The sequence below is a fragment of the Stegodyphus dumicola genome, chromosome 7 (assembly GCF_044657685.1).
Source record: "Stegodyphus dumicola isolate Sdum_Otavi_A_Nest chromosome 7, ASM4465768v1".
NCBI lineage: Eukaryota > Metazoa > Arthropoda > Arachnida > Araneae > Eresidae > Stegodyphus > Stegodyphus dumicola.
Genome location: NC_140774.1, coordinates 45,430,908 through 45,456,760, shown reverse-complemented (window position 1 = coordinate 45,456,760; position 25,853 = coordinate 45,430,908). Strand labels below are relative to the sequence as shown.

Below are 25,853 nucleotides of genomic sequence, written 5' to 3'. Positions count from 1 at the left end.
TATCTGGTTTTTGCCTCTAATAGTTCCTGAAATTGACACTCTTTCAACGGTTCAGAATGGAGCGAGAAGCGAAGGAGTTTTTCAGGAGAGCATCGGTGACTTGGACCTTCTTGCTGGGGCTATGCACGGATGAACTATGAAAAAAAGTAATAATATCACTAGAAATTTAAGCGAGATTCTTGCATAAAGAACATGTTGTCCAGTTTTTTCTTATTCACATCACATACAAAAACAAATTAGACTGAAAAATCCAAGCATAATTAATCCAAGAAACAGGAAATAAAAAACAAGTCTAGTAAACAAAAAGAATACGTTACATCGAATTCTAAAGATTTCTTTTATAAACATTTACCGCAAGGCCTGCCGTCAAAGAATTCAGGTGACCGCAAATCACGTAGTCTGATCACATGATCATTTTATTTCAAACTATGACCATTTCGGGTGTGCTAGTGACCTACCACATTCCTGTTGGAACAGTTTCTGAAACTACTGGGCTGAGCTTATCCAAGTCCTAGATTGTTATTAAGCGCACCTGTTAAACTTACGTTTTCCATTAAAATCCATGTTATCGTTCATAATTTGAGTTGAACCCTGCAGTACAGCAGGGCTTTGGTTAGCGGGTTCGGGCCCTAGATCACAGGCGCTTGTGCCATAGTCCTTCGAAATGCATACAGAGTTTCTTTACGGAGCATTTTATCTTAATTACCCCCACTATCTTATGATTTTCAACTATACTATACTATCACTTCTACTTTTCGTTAGCTTTCACAAGGACATAAATGAGCTGCGTGTATATAAGAACACAATTCTTGGAATTTAAACAGAGAGCTTTTAACAGCGACTCTGATTGTGGTTAATTTCTCCCTCATCACCACCAACAATTCTACGACTTGCGTTATCTGACACAACATTTGGTTAAGCCTTTCCATTAATCTCAGCATCAAAACTACTTCATATTTATGTTATCTGAAGTCTAGCAAGGTGCAGAGATTTAAGTTAGCAGAAGATACTAAGATTTATGATCATATTTATGTTTCAGATAACATATTTATGTTATCTGAAACATAAATATGAATTTACAACAAAATTCAAAATTCTTACAAAAATTCATATTTATGTTATCTGAAATCTAGCAAGGTGCAGAGATTTAAGTTAGCAGAAGATACAAAATTCATATTTATGTTATCTGAAACATAAATATGAATTTACAACAAAATTCAAAATTCTTACAAAAATTCATATTTATGTTATCTGAAATCTAGCAAGGTGCAGAGATTTAAGTTAGCAGAAGATACAAAATTCATATTTATGTTATCTGAAACATAAATATGAATTTACAACAAAATTCAAAATTCTTACAAAAATTCATATTTATGTTATCTGAAATCTAGCAAGGTGCAGAGATTTAAGTTAGCAGAAGACGTCCATCTGCTCAGTTTTAAGGTTTTATATAAAAAGCTTGTTAATTAAATTCAGTTTTCTTCTGCATCTGTAATTACTTTTAAAGACGGTGAAATAATTCGCCAGACAGTCTTGGAATAGGTTAAGTTTACTGATTAAGGCAAAGCAACGCAATGTCTACCTGCCTGGGGGGGGGGCAGGATGTCTTCGTGAAGGATATTTTAAAGGAAAATGGCTGGTATCCTCCTTGCGCATCGAGAAAAACACAGACAGTCCTAGTATTTCTCAAAAAATTAAATTAATTAAGGAATAAAAAATACATCTTTATAAATATTACAGTAATATAACGCTCAATTTTGTCTGTTGTATAATTTGCATCCTTCTTTTCCGCCTATTCTTAAAATTTGACTTTTTCAATTCTATATTTTGTACCAAATCATCTTTTAAAAATAAGTTTGCATTACATTATTTAGTTTCCGTAAATTTGAAACTAAAGTAAGATTTTGCTTTCTCTCCATAAAAGGAGGAAATGTTTGCAGAAAATAGTTTAAAAAGAAATACATCCAATAAAAGGATAAAAATATTTAATTTATTCATTCAAATTTTCTCATTCTCTAAACATTCTGTAAACTTTATTTTCCATTTTTCTTGTTAATAGTTTTATGTAAAATATATGTAACTAAAAAGTATTATGATGAATAAAAATACACAAAACTTTCTTGTTTGTATGCTAAAGTTATATTAAATTCCAAAACCTTACACTAACTATCAAAGTATCTTTTATTTAAACTTTAAAGGTTAAGACGTTTTCTGTAACATTGCCAGAAAAAAAATAAAAAGGGAATGGGGTGTTTCAACCCGCCGTCAGATTTAATGACTGTTACCGTCACTGCGGGTTCCAACATTAGGGAAAGATGACATTTCGAAGTCCTTGAGATGAATGCCGCTTTTTCGTTCCGCAAGTATACTTTTGTCTTTTATGACCATTTACCACCAGAGGTCACTAGAGATAATGACTGAATATTTGGGTTATCGGTGTTCGACAAGAGTAGGGAAAAGACCCAAGAGAATTTCGTGGGGCATTCCTCTGCTGAGAATGTTCTTTGAATGGTTTTTTTGGGTTCATCCCAAAACTGCTTAAGGTGTGACTGAATTTCATTGTGTTCATGCCCCTAAGAAAAAGAATAAAAATAGGTGACTAAAAGAGTTATTCAGGTGTTAAAATTGTGAATTTTAACCCCATATATAATGTAATGCGTACCCAGTGTATAATGATAATATAATGCGTATCCTGCGTCTAATGCAAATCCTGTGCAAAATAACCCTTTTATAATGTACCAATATAGGGATTATGAGGAAAGAATTTTAATGTAATAAGTTGATGTGAAGTTAATTTAATGTTAGAGTAAGGTATTAATTTATATGTAGTATATAATGCAATGTGTAAATCATGTATCGTATTATATAATGTAACATGAAATGTAAGATAAAGGTGGACGTGGTGCTGTACTGATTAACCCAAATGGTAAAGGGGCAGTGCCCACGTCCTCCGTCGCTTATCGCTTATCTATAGGCCGAAACTAGGGATAAAATATTCGAATCTTAGATCCGAGGTTCGAATTTTGGCGCATTTTTTATCAGTGTTTTGCATCCTAAACTTAAAAAAAAGTAAATGAAATATTTGTTATAGCAACCAATTTTTGGAAATTTAGAAAGATTTATGTTTTTTTAAATTCCATAGAAGCGTTCATTAAAAATAAACACGGCTGCTGAAAATTAAATGACTTTTAGATCAGGATATTGATGTTAAAATCGGGGGGGGGGGGATGTGGAAGCGTTATCCAAATATTTCTCTTTTATAATATGTTGAGTAAATATGCCTCAGTATTAAATTTTTAGTTATGTATTTCAGTACTAAATTTCTTTTGTATCTTAATTACAGATTATTTTAATAAATATAGATATATTTTTAAAAATTGCGTTCTTAAATTTGCTTTCAGTTTAAGCAAATATTTAAAATTTTGTTTTACCTGGCAAGTTAAGTTTTCCTTTTGTTATTCTGATTGGAAAGTTTCGCGAAATCCAGATTCCCGAAGTTCCAGATTTGCAAAAATTCAAGATTCGCTTTACCTCTAGACGAAACTCACAAAACAACTTTCTGCCGAATTTATCAATATCATTGAAGCTTCTTTTAAAACTGCTTATGATTAAATTTTGCCTTCCGTTATGAATGTATGCTACATTTTATTATAGATTTGAGTTGTTTCAAAGGCAAGGTATTTTTTAAAAGATTATTAAGCATAACATCTTATAAATTGATTCTGCAGGAATTTGTTTTAAACATAAGCCGCTTGTTACTGAGAATGTTTAGAATAATCTTTCTATCGCTTTTACTACTAAAAGGAAATTGAGCTTCTTTGAGAAATTTTTTTTTCCGAGGTTTATATTTTACTTCCAAATAAAATTTGAAGATCGCAACATTCTACTAATCTGATAACAGTATCTATATTTTCGTTATCACCGTGGTAATGGACAACAGCTAAAAGCAGTTTTCTTATGCATGACAATCCTGTAAAATGTTACACCTAAAGGCTGGCCTTATTTTTCTAGAACTATGATAGTATCTTTGTGTGGTGTAGTTTTTGAAAAGTTAAAAACATTTTAACGTGCAGGGAATTTAGTCTGGAAATGTAAAAAAAAAAAAAAAAAAAAAAAAAAAATGTAAAACATTTCTGTGATACAATACACGTGTAACAGAGCATGAAAATAAAAATTATAAAAAGATTATGGATTCCATTTTCTTACAGCTAGCCAGAAAGTTCGCAGGTTTATGCAACTGATTTTAGAAGTTGACAACATTATGAGGAAACAAGGCACTTATACAGGGTGCCTACTTAAGTCCGGTACCACCCGTCCACCCGTTTAAGACCCCAACGGCTGTAACTATAGTCAGCTTGTGAACATGAATGACGTGAATGTTCAGGATAGAATGGTTTAAACACGCATTTGTTTGTTTGCGATATACTACACTGTGACGTGAAGAAATTATTTTGAAAAGGAAAAAAAAAAAAAAACTAATTATTTCAAGATACTTTTATTTTCGATGTTAAAAAGTTCTCTCCGCCAGTCGAAATGCACATCTGGATTCTTGCTAGAAACTCACGTTGTTCATGTTGTAAAATAGCAGGTGACACGTTAACACAAGCATCTGTAATACGTTGTTGGAGGTCTTGCAGTGTTTGCGGAGCGGTCGCATATACCTGCTGTTTGAGGTATTAGCACAGGAAAAAGTCCATTGAAGGCAGGTCAGGGGAACGTGAAGGCCACTCTACGAAACCACCATACCTAGTTATTCGTTCTTAGAATTCCTTCATCAGATACTGCTTCACTGGTAATGTCTTGTTTGCAGGCACTTCATGATGTTGGAACCATCCATTCCGGAGTTGAAGCAACGGGAGCTTCACAATAAAATCGGGTATTACGTCTTGCAGAAGTTTCAAGTACCCTGCGGCCGTTAACGTACCTTCGTAAAATATTGAGCCAATTAGTATGTTATTGTAAATTCTGTCTCAATGGAAAACCGTATTTGATGTCGAACATCGGCAGATTGTCCACCCCCAGTAATGGGCGTTCTGCCTATTGTATACTTTATTCTGCAAGAAGCATGCCTCATCTGTCCACATTGTATTTGCTAAGGATGTTGGCTGGACATTTATCTGGTTCATGCCGAAGTTATGAAACTTCTCTCGGCATCCCCGTTTAGAATGGCTGATGAGGTGTTAGCCGGTATGAATCAGCAACTAATTCATTTAGAATTTTCAGAATGCGACGTTTTCAGAGGCCACAGTTTTCTTTTATCCCTCTTGTGGCTGCTGTTCGAATATGCTGCTGTTCGGCTTATGATAATACATCTTCCGGTTGTACTTTCCGTTCTACCTTAGCTGGTTTGCCGGATAGAAGTCGGCTCTTCACGCAGCCTGTCTTCCTTAAACGTTTCACAATCTGTAGGATGGTTTTGTGTGAAGGTTGCAACCCCACAGGAAAAAGTTACCGATACAACAACGCTGAAGATCGTGCTTTGCATCCACATTCACCGTAAAGTAAAACCACCCCGTAATAATTATTTTTTGAAAATTGCTCGATGACCATGAGCTTCAACGTACAGCCCACAGGAGATATCTCTTTTATAGTTGTCTCAGGTGAACAGGTGTGACGTTTCATACACTATTGTATAATGCACACATTTCACACATCAAGTTCAAGTTGCGATGATTTGATGTGTTTTGCGACACGGTTGTGCACGATCTGAATATTGTCTATTCTGTTTGTAAAGACAATCAATACAAGGATGCGCCCCATGGAGTTTGAACCATAGCCCTCTCGACTGGTGAATTATAAGCAATACCATTGGGCCGTGATGCGGGCTCGTTTTTCGTCCGAAAGTTAATCTTTCCGCTTTTCGTTCAAGTTTCGTGATGTCACAGTTTTGGAAATCGCGAAGGAACAAATGAGTTTGTTTTCAGCCTCTTGTTCCACAATGTGTCTTTTCGTACTAAATCAATGATGTTCTACAACTTTGTAATTTACTCTTTTTCCTTCTGTCTCAGACTGTTTTCGAGATAGGAAAGCTAATTCCGTTTTCCACCATGGCGCTGCAAGCGGTCTCATATAGAAGCGCATAGCCATTTTACTATATCTAGCACCACTTTATGACTGTATCTGCTGCCGTTCGACAGCCGGGTGTTACCAGACTTAAATGAGCACCCTGTATATTCGTGCGAGCACATTTATGCTAAATCATCGTTTTTGCATGGCTGTACTTGCACTGTTATGCTCCTGTTGTAATTTTGCATAAAAGTGTTGTGAACTTATTTCATCCTGGGCTTTATTTCATCTTAGTGTTCTAAACTATTTAGAACAGAAAGCTAAAACCTTAACTCTGTAAGAATGTCGGTACCTTTATGAAAGCTATTCAATTCAAGTTGAAATTGATGTTTATAAGGTACCAACATTTTTATAATAGCATTATTGAGATTCTTTCTCAGCATATCCCAGGAACTTTATAAAAAAGGCGATTTCACGAGGAACACCGTTATCATTAGGAGCCCAAACACCGTTGTACAGTGGCCCCAAAATGCAAACGGCAACACAATACTGATATGTTCAAAGTGAGAAAATATGAATTTATTGCATTATTTTTCATGCATTAAATTCTTTTATCTTTTAAGTATAAATACTGTTACGTGTGTACGGATTAGAAATGAATTGAATGCGCACAGAACCGATAATAGCTTGATTAATTTATTTCTTCCAAAAAATCCGTTACAGTTCTAGACCGTTTCATACAAAAGTATTCGTACAGCACTTCTCAGTGCGACAGAGTGCAATCAGCAATTACCACTTTATATTACTAAGAACATTCAACGGGGGCAATATAAAATGCCTGAAATGCGTAAGCTCACAGAGTGCTTTCTCAATACTCTAGTTAAACTCTGAACGAAATTGAAAACTGAGGCTTTCTCCAGACTTATATACTTTTCCTCCGTCCACCGAGAAATTTCCAGTACCTTCGATTTCTCGAAATTGCTGGAAAGCAAACACAGTTACAGTTACATAGGGCGGGATACAGCTACTATTACATAGGGATCGGTTCAGTTATAGTTACACAGGGATCGGACCCCAGTGTTGCCAAATGATCATCAGGATTGGACACATTTGGCAATTTTTGCCAAATTTCCCGACCAAAAATTATTCGCCAAGACAATCGTCAGCTTGGCGCTATCTCGGCAGTTTGGCGAGATTGCCATTTACTTTAATGCTAAACGGACTTAATGCATAACCCTGTTTTTTTTCCGGTGCTGCTTCTCATTCTTGAAGCTTTTCATGTCACATTATAAACGAGCTACTGCAATTTATATGTATATTTTACTATAAGTGTTTACATATATACAAAATTTGTAACTTTATACGAAATTATTACTAATTCGGCTATTCACTTTTGTTATCAGGCACTGATAAGCTTTGAAAGAAGTATTTTAAATTTAATCATTAAACTATCGTGATAATGAAGAAATTTAAATTACTATCCATTATAGACGGGAAAACAATTTAGATTTAAATTTAATATTTCTTCGATTTCGAAACATGGCCACTAAGAGATTTTAATTTCATTACAACGCTCCAATTTCATGACTGCTAATAGAAATAAGTGCTTTATTTCTAAGAGAAAATAAAATGAAGCGCTAAATACGTTTAGCAAATAATTTTAGTAACTAATTTTAATTTATTTACAACAGTGATGTACCTATAAATTCACAGTGTGTAAAAATGAATTATTTCGGAATAATTAGTCATTCGAAAAAATCTGCAATACTGAAACCAGTTCTAAGATGCAGTCATTTTTTAGTGATTTCAGATTGCGGGGTGGATACGTGTGTGACGTTAGATTGCGGGGTGGATACGTGTGTGACGTTAGATTGCGGGGTGGATACGTGTGTGACTTCTAATGACGTTTAGATTTAAGTCTTTCATTCAATATAAGCGTTCATTCAGATGTGTAATTAATTTTATTACTCTCATTTGAGGCGAACCTTTCCTTTAATCAGAATAACAGACGGAAAAGCACTTTTCGTGCAATTATTGACTGGGTTACATTAAGAACTTAATCGAATTTCTAAATTTCTCTGCAGGTTTCGTCTTTTATCTCCTTTCCAGAGAGCCACGGCAAAAACTTCTGTCACTGGAATTAATTAATTAGCATCCTAAGTTAACTAAATTAGTTAAAGTGGAAAGCGTAGACTACGCCCAACAGTTATTAATCAAGCAATTAATGACAACGCCTCTCTTGAATTTCTAAAAATAAATCAACCTTTAGGGGGTGATTTTCTTTATCCTACCTTGTTTATGACTGGCCGAACAACAATTTACCGATTTGCTGAATGGATGACTACGCACCTGTTGCCATTCTACATTTGAGCAATTTATGGAAAATATGATATTTACTCTCTGCTTTATTGATCGATGAGTTGGTTTTGCCGTTGAAATAGATACAGCTACAGATGTGATTGATTTACAGTTTTCATTAATGAGAAAATTATTGTAAATTTCTATACCACCGATATTATTGTCATGATGTGTTTATTCGAAATAATTCTTATTCTTGAATAACTGGGGAAACCGTGAAAAATATTTGTTTCTGATGATTATGAAGTGAACTAGTCGCTTCATAATCACCAGAAACTAATATTTTTTGAAGTGGCTTTGTAACTAGTCACTTCACCACTTCAATATGAATGTAACTGGTCACTTCAAAGACGTTTCTGCAAATGGTATTTTAATTATGAAATGGTAATAATTTAAGTAACACGTCTAATAGCGATTATTGGAGAAGCGACAAAATATCAGCAAATTTATGAATATTAGATTATTCTTGTTGCGTTATCTCATCCAGTAACATTAAAAATGCTGAACTATTTATAATCAATATTCTTTATGAAAGTTTAGTGTCAGCTTATGGATTTTTATTATGAACTCTGGAAATTCAGATTTAAAAGTCTAGGAATTAGCGCGTAAAACCATGAGTTCGAAATCAGGATTAATGAAAATTGGCAGATTTTATGCAATATATGTTTCTCAACGTTTCCTTAAAAAACTAATTGAATGACTTTTACATCGGTTCACTTATAAACAGCGTATCACTTTTCAAATTGTTAACACCAAATATTACCGCCCTGTATTATCTCTAAAGAAATTCATAATGAAGACTCTGCACGTATATATGTATGTTGTAAAAAAAACGACGGTATCTAGAGCCATCAAATTATCAATAACATAGGCCTGTACTCGAACATGTGAACCCAAAGATCGAAGTTTGAATTCAAATTTGATTTATTACTTATTCCATATTTTGTAAAACTTTAATTCATTTTTGATTAACAAACTCAACGATTTGAAAGCGAGCAACAGCAACACTGTACGGAATGAAACATTTTATCTCCAGCGCGCGAGACTATCTGCCGGAAATTCTAAAGATATGCTCTTTTTAAATATTCTGTGATTTTGCGGTTGAATTGAATTTTATGTGGCGTAAGTGCGATGAGCAAGATATTTAATGTATAAAGTTAATGTAGAAAATGTTAATAATAAAAAAAGTTTTGCAAGCCATCTTACTAAGAAAACTTAACATTGATATGATAAAATAAGGAAAGAATGAAAAAAAAAATGGAAACATGGCATGCCTGTAATTAACACTGCATTGAGAATTCTAAACGTACGCCTGCAACTTTTGAAGTTTTTGTGATTTTGTTTTGTCCTCTACGTGCGTACTGCAAAAGAACGATGCTTAGTAATAAAGCTAAAATGACAAAAAAAGTCGGTGACCTGAAGTGAGCGCAAGAGCAATTTTTTATTGAATATACTCATGACAATATGTTAGTTGATATACAGTTTAATAGCAGTCTTCATTTTACCTTGCTCAGGTAAAACAGCAAACGATTCATTTAATTAGAAATTCTGATATCTTAAAATCGAATAAGAGGAGCAATGTTACACATAATATTTATTACAGTCGATTCCGGTTAATCGGACTACATCGGGAAGCGATCGTTTTGGTCCTAATAACCGGCTGGTCCGATTACACGGACATGTCCTATGTTGTAAGACGGACCATGCTATATGTAGCAAACAGTAAATGCACATGTAAATCATGTACTAAAATGTAATTATGACTTTTATGTGCGGTACGCACGTATGGCGAACATACATGTACAAACAAGAACTTCAATCGAACGTTTTTCATTGAGAAAATTAATTTCTAAACAAATTCTAAGAAACGATCTACACGATACTTAGCATGCGAAACACAATAAAAACAAGTTCTTACCAAGTTCTAGTCAACATTTGAAGAACTTATCCAATATGATCTGACGCGTTCTCTTGACGGATTGCACGTGAACGAAATCGCCACAAACATCTAACGCAGCAATGTGACTGCCTTCACTTCCCTTCCTGCATGAAATATCGACGCTAAGTTTCAATGCATTTCCTCGCATACTGTGTTGTCATTTACACCAACTTATTAGTGGCATCCTCATCATCACTTTCTTGGTCTTCCGATGTCGTCGTATGTTTTGCTGCAACTCGAGCAACGATTGCAGCGTCATAAACTTCATTTTCATCGTAGCAGTGAAGCTCGTTGTCGATGAATAAAAATTCTTCGCGATTTTGTACCTGTTGAAGTTCCACATGTCCGTCATCATTTTCACTTTCAATGAGCATGCCCACATCCACCTCCAAAACCAAGTGTTTAAAGTCACAGTGAGCAAAACAGTTCTGAATTGCTCACTGCTCACTTTTCGCCAGATATCGACCGCAAATGTAACTGCTTATAAGATGCTGACCTTTGCACTAACTTCGCTGGCTTTTGACGATGAGGTCAGCAAATTTTCTTCAATTGCTTCAAGGATGTAATTAACCAACCTTGCAGGATAAAGGGTCTTCAAATTTTTTATAATTCCCATGTCTATTGGCTGGACCAAAGCTGTGGTCCTGGGAGGTAGAAATTCCAGCTGGATGTTCTTCAAGCAATCTAAATGAGGATGTGCTGCACAATTTTCAAGAAGAAACAGCACTTTTCTCGACTGGCGTTGTAACTCTCTGTCCCAGTCCTTCAGCCATTCTTAAAATTCAGGGGTCGTCCACGCATTTCTGTTCGCACGATAGACAACTGGTAACTATCCATCCTAAGTCCTTTATAGCAGCTTCTTACTATAACCAACAGCTTCCTCTTGTCCGTTCCTGACATGTTTGAGCAGCACAAAACAGTTACGCGATCCATCGCTTTTTTGGAGACAGAGAGTGGAACATGTTTGTAACTTAAGGAGCCGTCCGGTGTAGCACGATAAATACAGCCCAGTTTCATCAGCATTGTAGATGTCATCAGCTGAAAAACTTTCAAGAAGCTCAGGCAGTTTTTTTTTGTTTTTTTTTAATTTATTTCCATTCTTTAGCACCTGCATTCTCAGCACTTTCTCGCCATGTGCTTTCTTGAATTTTATGTCATGTCTAGATTACCATCGACACAACCAACCGTCCGTAGCTTTAAAGTCATCGTGGTCCAGCTTTTTAGCCAGCTGTTCTGCTTTGTATTTTGACATTGAGCCGCTTACTCGCACAGCTCGTCCAGTAACAATGGTTAACCTAAGGGCCTCATACGACGTCTGGATCCTTTCCTTCATGCTTCCATTTTTTTAAGTTCCTCCTCGTCCTTCACATTCTGCCCAGCTCATTCTCTTGTTTTATCAAGCGCGAAATTGTAGTCTTTGCCAATCCAGTAATTTCCACCAACCGACGCTGACTAGTGTTTCGTGGTTGTTGCTTGATCTTATCCAGGAAACCTATTTTTTCAGCTAACGTCACGTTCCGTCGTGGCATTTTGGCAGGGGAGAGAAGACACGCGCATAGTTCACTGACTAAAGTGGTCTGAAGAAACCTTGGTGTTTCGGGGTCAAGATTTTGAGGTCAAAAGTGGGATAAAATGTTCTCCATTCAAAGCTTTGACACTAAAATCATCCCAAAAGGGTGCGGAAATTATAGCTTTCTTGTGTAAACTTTAATCATGGTTGACAGGCAGGAATTCCTTTCAAGTGGAGCCAGCCGTACACTCTAATGTTCATTTCCTCGAAAATCGGAGACGCAGTGGAACCAATAACCTCGCTGGCGGCTACTGGTGGCTCTGTTTTAAGAAAGGTCAAAGAAAATGGTGAGCGTGTTCACCTCCCACTGGTTTTGCTCTTGTCATGAACTTTAAGGAATTCCTGACCTTTGACAAAGCATTCTTCTGGGGTGCGCAGCTATAGATCCTCTCATATGTCGCTTTCCACCTGTACATCCGCTGTACGCGGCCGACTTGTGGCTTCTGTTTGTTATTCGCTCTCACGTCTTTTGGTCGATTAAACGGAATTTTGGTCCAAATAAGCGAATAATATTTGACTTATGTGCATAGGATTTGTTTCGGTTCTTTAGGATTCGGTCCGAAAAAGCGGTTGGTCCGATTATCCGGTGGTCCAATTAAACGGATTCGACTGTATATATTTTCAACAATATCTGGAAGTTCCATTTAAACCTTTGAACATGAAATGAACAAAGTGATGTACACATTCTGCACAAGGCAGGCACGAACCTGTCTGAACGGTTTAAAGCAAAGAAAACTTAGGTTACGCTATACATTATTTAAATGTAATTGCATACAGTATAAATAATGAATCTTTTTAATGGCAACTACATGTTTAAGATGACCACTTCTCAACGCGATTAGTATTTCTGAGAACGCAACCATTAACCACAGAACAAATAAATTCTTTGATTCGAGTCACAGAAGAAATAAGTAATAAGTAATCGTGCAAATTCGTATATCAGCAGAGTCTCTTCTAGCGATGCATAAGCTTATCACTATGAGAAGTTTAATTACATATTTATTTATAACATAAAATTTCTTCAATTGTAAATTTAACAATACTTTGTTAGAATTATAAAACCATAATGATTTAAAGATTTGTTTATGAGTAAGACAAGAGCCCTCGTTATGGTAATGCTCCTACGCAAATGTATAAGGTTCACTGAATAGTAAACTCGGCTGTTATTCTTAACAATGCTTTGGTGTATTATGTTTAAAGATCTGCTAATTCCTTCGAATATGACTACATTACCTAAGTTTTATATGGTCACAACTGTATTTGATATGAGCTGTATACTTAATTATGCAGAGAAAACCGAATCTCAAACTGTATAAAGCGATAAAAGCCTATGTTTTAACTAAATAATAAGTATTCATATTCTGAAATATTAGCTTTAATTACAAGAAGGACATCTGACAACCACAAACCCCAACATTCTTTAAGCAATGAAATTTAAGACGGAATAAATTAAGAATGCTTTCTCAAGCAGTCCTATCCAAACATTAGAAGTAATTGGATTGGAGAACTAAATGCAACACGCGTTGAACATTACCCGAGTGCTTAACTAACGGTACAAGCCTCTTGATTAACTCCTCCTGCCTTTAGTAACGCCAACTAGTAATTCGATGTTGTTCTTGTCGTTGTCGAATCAAATGCACTTTTGAATATGAAATTACTGAGTGAACCCGATATGTTATTTTGGTAGATGCTTATTCTAACGACGTAAGTTGTTAAAAGGATTACGTATGAGTAGTGTTTTCCCTGTAGTTTTTGAAGCATAATTAGAACAGAACATGATTTGTGAATTTATAAAATAAGAAGATTGCCTTTAAGTATATAATATTTATTTTTAATAACAGCTTTAAGATACTTACGTTCTGCATTTTCTGGACGATTCTGCTGTTGAGCTGGAGCGTCATAACTATTTTCTGGTTGTTTTACACCTGCTACATTTTCAAAAAAATTTTGTAGTTTTTACAAAATCTGTTTCAGTTTTACAATTCAATACGCAAAATCTACAACTTAACCATTTTGCTTCCTGTTTTTAACAGCTAGAAGGCAAGTTATTTTATTTAGCAACTTCTACTCACGAATATGCCAACAATCTCGCAATAATAATAATAATAATAATAATAATAATAATAATAATAATAATATATTAATAATAATAACAGTTTTAATAATAAATTCGCAATAATAATAATAACTGTTTTAACTTTAAAAAACAATTAGTCGATGATTCTTAACATGTTTAAAAGTTTTCTAATATTTGTTGACTTTTAGAAAATATTTCCACTATTCCTTAATTTTGCAGAACACATTACTGACATCATGCAGTATAGACCTGGTTTATGAAATTTCTGATTACACTTACACTGACAGAAAACTTTAAAGGCGCTACTGTAAAATCTCATACAACATGAATAATTTTCAGCTAAAAATATGTAAAGTGCTCAGGATCTTTATTATCTACTCGATTATGGCAGCGTTTAGCTAAACTCAACTAGCTTTCATGGGACTTCTCTTAATAGAATTAACAGAAATCCCTTTTATTATAATTGTTCCTTTAATTGTTCTTGCCGGTGTATTTTTCGTGTAATTACCTACCATCCGCTAACCCCTTAAAATATGTAATAAGGGTTTTAGTAACAATGATCTTGCTATCATATACATATTTCTTTTTTTTTTAATTTTATTCAAATGGCAGCTTATTTTTTTTAATATGGCTCTCAAATACTGGCACTATCGCCTTACCCACCCAAACGACCCACAAATTCCTTAATCGCCAATTTTCGCCAACATAAACACGTGAAAAACAGCAGCTATTTTAAAAAATGGCAGCACAGTAAAAATTACAGAAAACAGCTACAAATTAACGAAGTTAAAACGCACGAAATATCCGTAGTAAAACATATAATTGGATAAAACGGCAATAAATTAGATTAAAAACAGCGAAAACATCCATAACGAAATCCTGAAAATTGTATTAAACAGCACCCAAAAAGAAAGAAAAAAGTCATACAAAATAGCAAATTAAATAAATTAAAAACGCTACAAACAGCCATAATAGAACACTTAAATTTCTTTTCCGGCGGTCTTGTACCCATGTTCACAGCGATCTGTTTTTGATTTAAAAAAATATCAAAAGAATAGCAGAATTCTCGGCACTGCTCTCCATGTACCCATCGACCTGTTTTAACATTAGAAAAAATAGGAATTTTGATGACTCTAGGTACCGTTGTTTTACCACAATGCGAGAAATATACATACATTTATGCAGATTTTTCATTATTTAATTTCTTCAAACATAATTCAAGACTCTAACATTTGGTGGCAACAGCGAAAAGTGAAACGGACATTTATAGTGATTCAACGCAAAATCGCCTTCAGGGACAAAGCCTCTTTCGACTATATATAAATTTAAAGGGTTTCATTCTTTATATATACACCCCATTTAGGAATGCATTGATTTATAATGACAAAATGCCCTTATGGTGGCATTTCGTCATTATAAATCATAGAAATTAGAAAATTAGGTAGAGAAATTAGGTATTTTTTGAAAGCAGGAGAGATAAAAAATGAGCAATGCCCTAGCCGGGACTCGAACCACGGGCCTCTTGAATACGCACCGAGTCTGCTGACCACTACTCCACTAAAGTATGCTAAGAAGGCGGGGAAAGTACCTTATAGTACATATATTTTTGTTTCATATTTATGTGGTACAATATTTGAAAAGTTACAGAACCCCTGTTCCAGATCGAAACAAGCGGTAAAGAAAGTAATTTACTTTTATCCGAAAAAATAAAAGTGTTCCTGTCGGGGTTATCAGGAGATATACTGGTGATCCAGGTCTATTGTAATTGCAAAAATAGCGTGCTTCTTTTATTGAATGCTTCTGTTGGTTAATTATAAAATTATTAATGGTTTCTTACGGTTAGGATTCGAAGAATTAAGCTGATGGAAATAGCGCAAAGACCCTACGAATTTGAATATTTTCTCTAATTAGGAGCAAGAAAAGTTTATGTTTTAATTAAATAATACACACTCCTATTCAAACACATAATGCGTAATTACGATAAGAGCACTCATAACGTCAGATGCTAATTTATTTTAAGCAGCTAGGCTCAGCAAGATATATATATTTGCTATACTGTCAGTGCAATCCAACTCAGACATTCAGAATAATTGAATTTGAGGACTATCGAATATAACACGCGTTAAACATTATCCAACAGTGCGAAGTTTCCTAATTAACTCTCCTATCTTTCGCAATGCGAGTTCTATCCTTAGGTTGCTGTCGCCATTATAAGAGCCAAATGCACTTTTTGGATATGGCAATAAATGAGTGCAACTAACATGTATTTCGGCCTGTTTCTGTATTCAAAATCATTGTCAGGACAAGTTTGTTGTTGAGAGAAGACGTGTGAATTGCATTTCTCCTAAATAATTAAAGGGTGTTTAGAAAATAGTTGTTTTTTGAATCTGCAGATAGTAGAATTAAGGCCAGAATATACAGATTGCTCAGAAAATATCCGGCAAAAATATAAAGGCTAGTAGAAGGGACCGAAATAAACAGTTTTGTAATGGAATGTGTGTGCCCGAATGGAGCATTGGGGTGGTATAACAAGCTGTTGAGGGGGAGATGAAAGCGTTCTGCTGACGTAAATTGTCATTTCCCGTGAGGATTTCGATTGGTATGCATTGCTATCCACGACCAGAGCTCATCGACATGCAATTTATCCGGCTACAGGTTACAAATTAATGAATAACAATCATTTTAGTATATTGTCACTATTTCTTTAAGATTTGTTGTCAGTACCAAGTAGCGAGGATAAAGATTTATTTATTTTATAGTCCTAATCTTATTTTTCCTAGGAAGCAAATCCGGAGATTCTGTTTAAAAAATTATCCTATTAGCAATTATTCTAAATAATTAATTATTATAAAAATTTTAAATACTCCAAAGAATTCTATTGAAATTCTGGTTAAACTACATGCACGGTAGTTTTTTGATTCTCTTTTATCTTATATTATTTTCTCATGAACAATCGCACTGAAAGATAAAGATTCAGAACTTAAGAAACGTCTTATTACGTGGAAGACATCATTAATTGCCCGCATGCTTTTTTCTTTGCGAATCACAGAAGTTATCGATTTTTCTTCCCCCTCAGGAGATCTTCCTGTACTAAGTAACTTTTCGGTTTTTATTCATATAAGAAAAGCTGCTAGAACCACAAATCGGTCTCAAAAAGATAAAACGGCAACGATATTTCAGTTACTTGTAATTTGATTTAGTTCTAGAACTATTTTCTGCGAAAAGCGGGTAATTAATTTCAAGTTTTTTTTTTTTTTTTTTAAATTTTTAAAATTTTATTATTATTATTATTTTGGGTTAGCAAGCACTGACAAATCTCTTTTAAATACTCAAGAATAGATTCAAACATTGATAGGAAGTAAAGAAAGACCACCCACTGAGTTATCAGGATTTTTAAGCAAACTGTGGAGCAAAATGAAACATGCATGCCATAATACAGGATTGTTCGTAATTCTTTGTCACATTTTATGAATTCATAACAAATAAATTTTCGAAGCGATATCAAATTTTATTGCATTAAAACACAGACTACCTCACAAAATTTTTATTGTGATTTTACATATTTCGAAATGCTCAATGTATCCGTTTTCTTTCTGATAAATAAATAGATATTTATACGATAACCTGTTTAATCCACAAGCATGCCAATATGTCGATTAGAGCTACAGTATTGGCTACGTGATTGCGAATGTTCTTGATATTAGGTATAAAATAGATATATCGGTTTGGTTTAATTGATTACGACAAAGCACACAAGGGTTATCTGCTTAAGAGAAGGGAGGATTTCGTGGAGAACTTTCTTAGGGAAAATGGCTAATACACACTTTGCACATGGGGAAAACTACGAATACGCCCATGCAGCCAGCTCGTTCTCGTAGAATCAAACATAGGTGGAACTACCAGTGTTCATCAATTTTACAGCTCGTTTTCTGGTGGGCTAAAATAGGTATAAAGTGAACAGAGATATTAATACAACGCTTTTTTTTCAGCGTTGTATTAATATCTCTGTAAAAAAATGAAGGAGAATTCTCTTTGTTCACGACTTATTAATTTAGAAAAGGCTTACAGAATTTGGTACATCAGTTACAATGTTTTATATTAGGAAACAATTTATATTAACAACAAATTCAATATTTTATATTAGGAAAGGCGACGAGAAAAAAACAATGTAGGTGTCGTAGACGCAGTCAGCTAATTAATTTTTACAAAATGTTTTTACCCGAAACATTGCATACAATAAACTTTTTTTAATTAATTTCATGACGTGATTTATTTTGTTAACTTTACTACTCATTGCTAAGCAAAGTTTGAATTATGTTGTAAAATAAATAAAATAATTCATCCAATTTCGCTTAGTCTTTATTTAATATTACTTTTTTTATTAATCACTTTCTCTTAATCATATCGCTAAGTATTAAAATGTATATACAACCTTAAAATTGAATTTATTCTCTATTTTGTTTTTATTCTCCCATTCTGATTCCCACCTCATACCACAGCGAGTTTCAAGCGTTCACTCATTCGATTCGTTAAAGAATCTGAGGCTTACTAGAATTAACATATGACTCCAAAGAGATTTTAAAAGATACGTTCGAAGGAATTTCATAACACGTGTTTATTTAAAGACTTCATAAGTATAGTAAGTTCAAAAAAATACGTAATACAGTATACAAAACATTTTTCGGTAATCAAAGATTGCATTCAAATTTTTAAATTAAAAATATTCGTAAATATTTCAGAAACCATGCACATGAAATATAATAAATAGTGCAAGTTTGTGGCATTTGTAATTTAAATTTTACTAACCGTTAATTTATGTTAATTTTCCTCAGTATGTGTTGTCTCGTCACGTTACCCGCTCAGACTAAAGGATTATGCAAATTTTACGGCAAAAGGCATAGTTTAAAACTATGATGCAGTCTTAACAAGGAACTCAGGGGAATTCTTTTCTTCGAAGTCCTGCCGTCTTGTACAAGAGTTTAGAACGACTAATTTTTGCGAGTTACGTGTTAGAAAATTAGCTAATTTCCATCCGAAACCAAAGTTTTTGTAGGTCTGAATAGATTGTAATTATAATCACATCGTAAATTAGCTTACCAGCAAGTTTGCTACTGTTGACAATCGGCGTGATGTTGCATAATTTAATTTTTTATTATGTCTAGATGTATTACCACAAGTTCTGGATAATAACATTTTGTGTTAGTTTGAAGTCTCATCTTGTTTCTTAGTAATTAATCAGTAACAGAGGCGAAAGCGGCCATCCATAAATGTCCATAGCTTCTTAGGTCAGCCGACAAAATTGATAACACGCAGCTTGCAATTATTTTAACATCCTAGAAGTTCATATAGTAATAAAAGTTTAAATTTCAACTGTATAAAACGCAAAATAATTCGTAGGAAACATTAGACATCCTAGAAAATCCCTTCAAAAGTTAATAATATTCTATAGTTGTCAGTTCCATTATTCGATAATACCCATAACGTTAATAACCATGACGTGAAATATAGCATTAACGTTATGGCAAAGATGTATTTTATGCAAGAGTTCTAATCACTTGGTACTTTTATGAGATGAAAATACTTTGTAATGAAACAAAAGAACAACTAATAATTGAGAGCAGCTCCCCTTTTTCTGCATATTCACAGTTCTGAAAAATAAAGTTTTCCTGAAAAGAAATAAGAAGGAAACGAACTGTAACCTCTTATAAATTTATTTAACTCGCCATTATGACATAGCCAATTATTAGTTACTTGTCATAAACATCTAAATTTCTTAAATCTTGGTATGCTTTCCCCAGTTTTGTTGCAAAGCTCTCATAACAAATTTAAGTAGCATATTAATTGTAATTTGGGTCACAGAATTTGAACTCATTGGTCATCTTTATCATGGAAATGTTTCTTTAGTATGTGGTCAGCCTTTTCCTTTCCTGTTCGGTTAGAATGAGTTAAAATCGAAGTAAGTTCAGTATCAAAATGATATCATCATTGGCAGTACCCCTTCTTCGCAAGAAAATGGCGCATTACATTGAATTCAAAGACTGCGGCGACCATCACTAACGCACCATTTATGTGTTGCAATTTCTCGGTAGTTTTTTTGTCAGAGAGACTCAGCTAATAAGAGTTCTCAGCTAATAAAACAAGTTCTAACAAAGAATGTTTATGAGCATACTTTTTACCAGCTGATATGGCTTTATTGTTGCCACACCAGACATCTGTCCCTTCTTAACTGGCTAGTGCTTCTAAACATGGATAAATTATATATTTTTGGAATCGTATCAGGCTACTTTATTTTTTTAGCCCAAATTTGAATATTTGAAAAATTTTATGTCATATGTCCCCTTAAGCCCTTTTTGCAAAGTAAAGCCGAACGTTTGCAATTATAAATATTTAAATCAATGATAATAAGATTTGGTAAAGTATTCAAAATTTTCGCAAAATTCTCTATGGCATCTGTTTATTTGCAAAGCTTCGTTGTTGCTTAGTAAACACAAGCCAAAGAAGGGTTGTTATAAAAAAGGAATTGATTTTTCCGTTCTTTGTTGTAAGACGCATTCAAGGAAATTAGAAAATGCATTTAAATTTGCGAAATGTATTGAAGTTTTTCGTTCTCTTTTGTAGTTCAGTGAAAGAGAAGTTTCGCAATAGAGTTTTCAAAAATTATTTTTCGTGAGAAATATTAGTAATTTCATGTATTATAGAGAAATCGTATTTCCTTTGGGTTTCTGCTCACATTTTATCTTTCCATATTCATTTCCGATCTTTTTTTGCTCAAACTGTGGAAACCAATCAGGCGTCTTCATTTAGATTCCTAAAAAAAATGAAGGAGGAATTAACAATACAGAAAAGCAAAATTTTCAGTCGAAATTTAGGAAGTGACATGGACTGTGCTTACGAACAAATTCGCAAACTATTTGCAACATGATAATCAGAAAAACAGTTGCGAAATCACAAGAAAAGGTATTTTGCCCACTTTTGTATTTTTTAAAATAATTGGATTAGATAAGCATCATCTGAAAAAAATACAATAAATAAACGTATTTCAAGTACTGCTAGAAAAATATATTCATTACTGCTTTGACAATGCTTACATTTATTCTAATTTTAACTCTTACTCTTTTCCACGAATCTAAGTTAACAGCGTCTTCAATCTTTCAAATTATCTTTGAAATCTCCGTTCTATTTTTTTATTTATTTATTTATTTATTTTTTTTAAGAAACGGAATCATATTCTTAAATTTATAACACATATTTCTAGTGTACATGAAAACTTGTTGCCTGAGGATAGCTTTGGAAGAATTAACTGTCACATGGAAATTATCGCTTTCAGCATGACAAGATTCATAGTAGCTATGTACATAAGTGGTGTCAGAGTAACAAAAATCAAATCCCAAAAATTAACTATTATGCAGAAAGTTGAAAATAGTTTTAAACTAATTAGTTATATGATTTGTATCTGTTCTTTAACTTCTCGTTTTCGTATTCGTCACTAGAATGCAAATGAGGTATCCAGTATTTAAACTGAGATTTTTAGAATTTTAGACAGGGCATGTTTGTGGCTTTACAGGGACGCTATGTGTTAGTTTCCTGCCAGCTCTGATAGTTGTAATTATTCGGCTTTGCGTTAGATCACTGCTGACATTTTGATTCTCACGCTGCGGTAGAATTACTGAGCCAGCTTCGAGTAATCTTTGATTAATGTTTTACGTGGAACTTGAATTTGAGTGTTCTTTTAGTAGCATCCCTTCGAGCTGAGGCTAATATTTTAGAAGAAAAGAGTCCGTTTATGTTCTGAATCTCTTTAAATAAAAAAATTATGTAAACCCTCTCCAGGCTTTGTAGTTACTTCAGACATAGCGATAAGTCGCGTTATGTCTCTTGGGATTGGACTAATTACCAATTCCAGACGAAGTAAAACTTTACTAAGTTTAAATGTGATGCCAGTCAAGAAATTATACATTCAACATATACAGAATTACTTTTCGGAGTTTCAGTTTATCCTGTTCTCGTTTCTGTTATATTCTGGTGAACCTCTTCAAGCGGTTAATCTTACAACTTTGGTGTTCTTACTTCCCAAGAAGACACAGATACATGTTTCAGTCTTATGCAGATCTCGAGAAGAAGCTCGAACGATATTTTCATTTATTTATGTTTGCAGTTATTTTATATTGGCTTGTGATATTATACCATCATAATATCACAAGACTATCGCTTCTTAGAAACGGACGACTTGAGTGTAAGTTACACTGTATATTCTTCTTGCGCAATACTTTACTCTGCTTCCGTTATATGTGTGGTCGTCTCCGAATCCTATGTAAGCGAATCATCTGAGAAAGTAACCATCTGCATTCATGCTTTACCGACATACTTACCTGCTTGAATGCATTGAAATCAAGATACTTGTGAGAAGACTTCCCATGAGACCTACACTAATAAAACTGTGAAATGTGTGCATACTTCATTGTTATCTTATTATTATTATTGTTTTTGGATTAGAGATAACTTTTGGAATTTTTATTGCAACATTAGCGAAATATAATTTGTAAACTGCACTTTGGAAATTATGCATGCAAGTGCATGTTATAGGTAGTGGAAACGTAATAGATTACAGCCATAACTGTAATTATTGCAGATTTGTTTCTAGGTAGTCGTAGTAAAACGAGTTACTTGAATTTTAATGTAGGCTGTAAAGCAACAAAATGTTTTTGCCTTCTTACGGTACGTATATTCGTTGGTATAGTATTTAATTTCTTTCAGGAACATTTCCCTTATTTCCACAATCTGTCGTAAGCAGCAATCAAAACGTTAGGTCTAATGTCTTGATTAAAAATCAAAGATAAGGACTTTTCTTTCTCTTCAGTACTATTATTAATCCTTTAAGAACTAAATGGCCAATTTAATGGCATTGCTGTTCACAGGTTGAAACGACAGCTACATATGTTTTGCTGGTTATGTCTTTTTCTATTGTTTTCGTAGCTGAAGAGACAGGATATATTGTCAAGCTTGATATCCCTCGATTCCGAAACCTTTCCGAAATAAATATGGTCCTTTAGAAATGCGTCCAATTTCAAAGACTGTTGTTGAAGTCATTTCTCGAAAGGTTTGGTGTCTGGTGTATTTAATTACGGCAAAGCACACTAGGGCTATCTGCCTAAGGTGAGGGATGCCTTCGTGGAGGACTTTCTAAGGGAAACTGGCTCGTATACACGTTACACATGGGGAAAACCACGAAAACGCCCATGCAGCCAGCCCGTTCGCGGGATTCGAACCTCGGACCGAACTACCAGTGTTCAGCGACTTTACCGCTCGGCCGCTGGTGGGCCCTCATTTCTCGAAAGGAAACCCAGCACTAAATATAAGAACCTCCTCCTTTCAAGTGCCCACGCGGTATTCAAGCACTGCCCGAAAGCATAAAAAGTCCTATTATCGCAAGATTTAATACCATTTTCTATTTATTTATACTTTGTTATTTAGAACATTTTACTCTTTACTTTCTTTAATTATCTGGATATTATCCTAATTCGAAAATTAAAAACATTAAATAATGCAATCCAAGTTAGATTAAAAAATATTCGATTCAGTAATATCCTTGGTAATATCCTAGGTAGCTCTCCGTTAAGCGTCGTAACATTTTGCTGCAAATTCTGGTAACGGAAAATTTTGAATGCGTTCTTTTAATATGCAAAATATATTTGCAAAATGTCTAGCTTGAGATGCTCTCGTAAAGATTCATGTTCCTTGACGTGACACTTAAACGATATTTTAATTTGGCCAATATAAGATATTACACCATACTCTCAAGATACGCTAAAAATTTTCCAAGAATAAGATAATCAGAGATAGAATGATTCAGAACCTCATTGCGAATTTTACTGATAGGTGAAAAAGTGAACGAGAAGTTGAACTTCTAGAGAATCCGAGTGATTTTGTAACTGACAGAGATGAAATTAAGTGCCGACAAGGTCGTTATGGTTGTTTTTAGCAGTGAAATATCTTTTTTAATGGTGCTACGAAAATGTTTTAAAGTTTTATGAATGATTGCAGTAAAATTCTCTGTCAATGGAAGTTGATTTGAAAGCTCATGAAAAGCAATGAAATATTTGTAGATCATTTTCAAGGGACTCGAAGACTCATTAAGCATCGCTTTGATTCGAGGATGACAGTGCACTCTCTTAGGTTGAAAAGAACATCCTTGGCTATTCCAAATTTAGAACGGAGACTATCTCAAAGCGAAGCGATGGAAATGCATTTTGCATGCTAAATTTTTAAGGAAAAGGCTCGCTAAAAGGGATACGTTTAGCTGTTTGTAAAAGAAATTCAGAAATTCCCCCCCCCCCGAATTTTCAATATCAGTCTAAAGTAGGACTTCCAAGAATTCTTTGAAACGCTGTGATGAGCATAAAAATATCTATTATGCAGTAAACACTTCCATCATTTGCTTAAGAAACAGTTTTTAAAACGAATAATGAGGCTTTGGGAACGAATCTTAAAATGTAGGAGGCCATAGCATGCATAATTATTATATAAAATCTCTAAAAATAGACTATGTCAAATAAAGAACAGTCTTTGTAAAAATAAAAAATTACTAAATAAAAAGACTTTTGTCTCGACAAGTGGGCACTGAAGAATTTTCTCCGCGGAAGAAAACTATATGATTCATGTTTTACGTACAGCCCGTACTGAGCGATTATGTCTGCACGTAAAGAAACTGGTCTCTCAAGAACTGCTATTTATCAACCAGATTCTTTACGCGGGGGAAAACGTCATCAAATACAGTGTAATATCACTGACTTTTACGAGAAATCTAACGGCTCTGCCGCAATGTTTTATTGCCGTCTGCTTTGTTACGAGGAGGAAAAAATTATGTGGTTATTTTTCTTAATAAAATTACTTATGTTTGTTGTTCTCTGCTCTGCATGAAGTATTAAGGAAATTAGTTAAGAGGATTTGTTTTTCGCGAGGGAGGCCGAAAGAAACAAAAAGGAGAATGAAGAAACATGTTTCAAATTATGTAAAAAATGAGTGCCATTTTTTATAGCGATTCTTCATTCCATCCACTGTTATTTGTGCAGCAGGCATATAAAAGTGTTGAATGGAATCGATGAATGTGATATTCGTTCTTTTATTTTAGTTTTTTTCCGAGATGACAAAAATGTAGCTGAAATTCATAGCAGAGGGTGTAATATCTTTTAAATTGTTTATAATACTTTTCTTGCCTTTTTCGAAATTAATCCGTTTCATGCTTTCTTATGTAATCCTGCTACTATGCGGGCAGATTAAAGAGATCAGATTAAAGAAGATCATTAATTAAAGAGATCAGATTTATCAGATTGAAGAAAATTTTGACCTTACGCTTTACTGAATGGGTATCCCTTTTTCGCTTTGCTTCTGCTGCTGCTAAGATTTGCTATTCTTATCTCCGCTGTCTCATCCATTGTCTAAAGATGTGATCAGCTATGTAAAATTTTGGAGTGCATGTCGCACCCATAATGATGTGTAATTAAGAGGATGTATCTCAAGACCGTTCCGCAAAATATTATGTATCTACGCAGTAATAAAAATGTACGAATAAAAATTTTGCAATATGGTATGAAATGCCTTTATTGAAAGTAAAATCTAGCATTAAATCACGAAAGCATTTTGTGTTTCTACACGTGTCTTTAATTTCGTGACACACTGTGAAATTATATTTATTCCAAGTCCACAAGAATACATGATGAATACTATTTGTACAATAAAGTTTGAGTGAGAGCGGTGTGAATGCTTACATTAAATGTAGCTATTCTTTCTTAAATATGACGAAGATTCTCTACCTTTTAAATCAAAGAAAAGTTAACACGCGCAGATCCGTTTGTAAGTCCATTTAGTCCAGTACGATATCATGAAAATTAAATATTTAACACTAT

General features: G+C 34.1%; 1 protein-coding gene across 1 annotated transcript in view; it reads left to right on the top strand.

Annotated features, from left to right (window-relative positions):
• LOC118192153 (dual specificity calcium/calmodulin-dependent 3',5'-cyclic nucleotide phosphodiesterase 1-like) overlaps positions 1–25,853 on the top strand; it is a 621,234-nt gene that overhangs the window by 339,731 nt on the left and 255,650 nt on the right. The gene's annotated exons all lie outside the window — the stretch shown is intronic.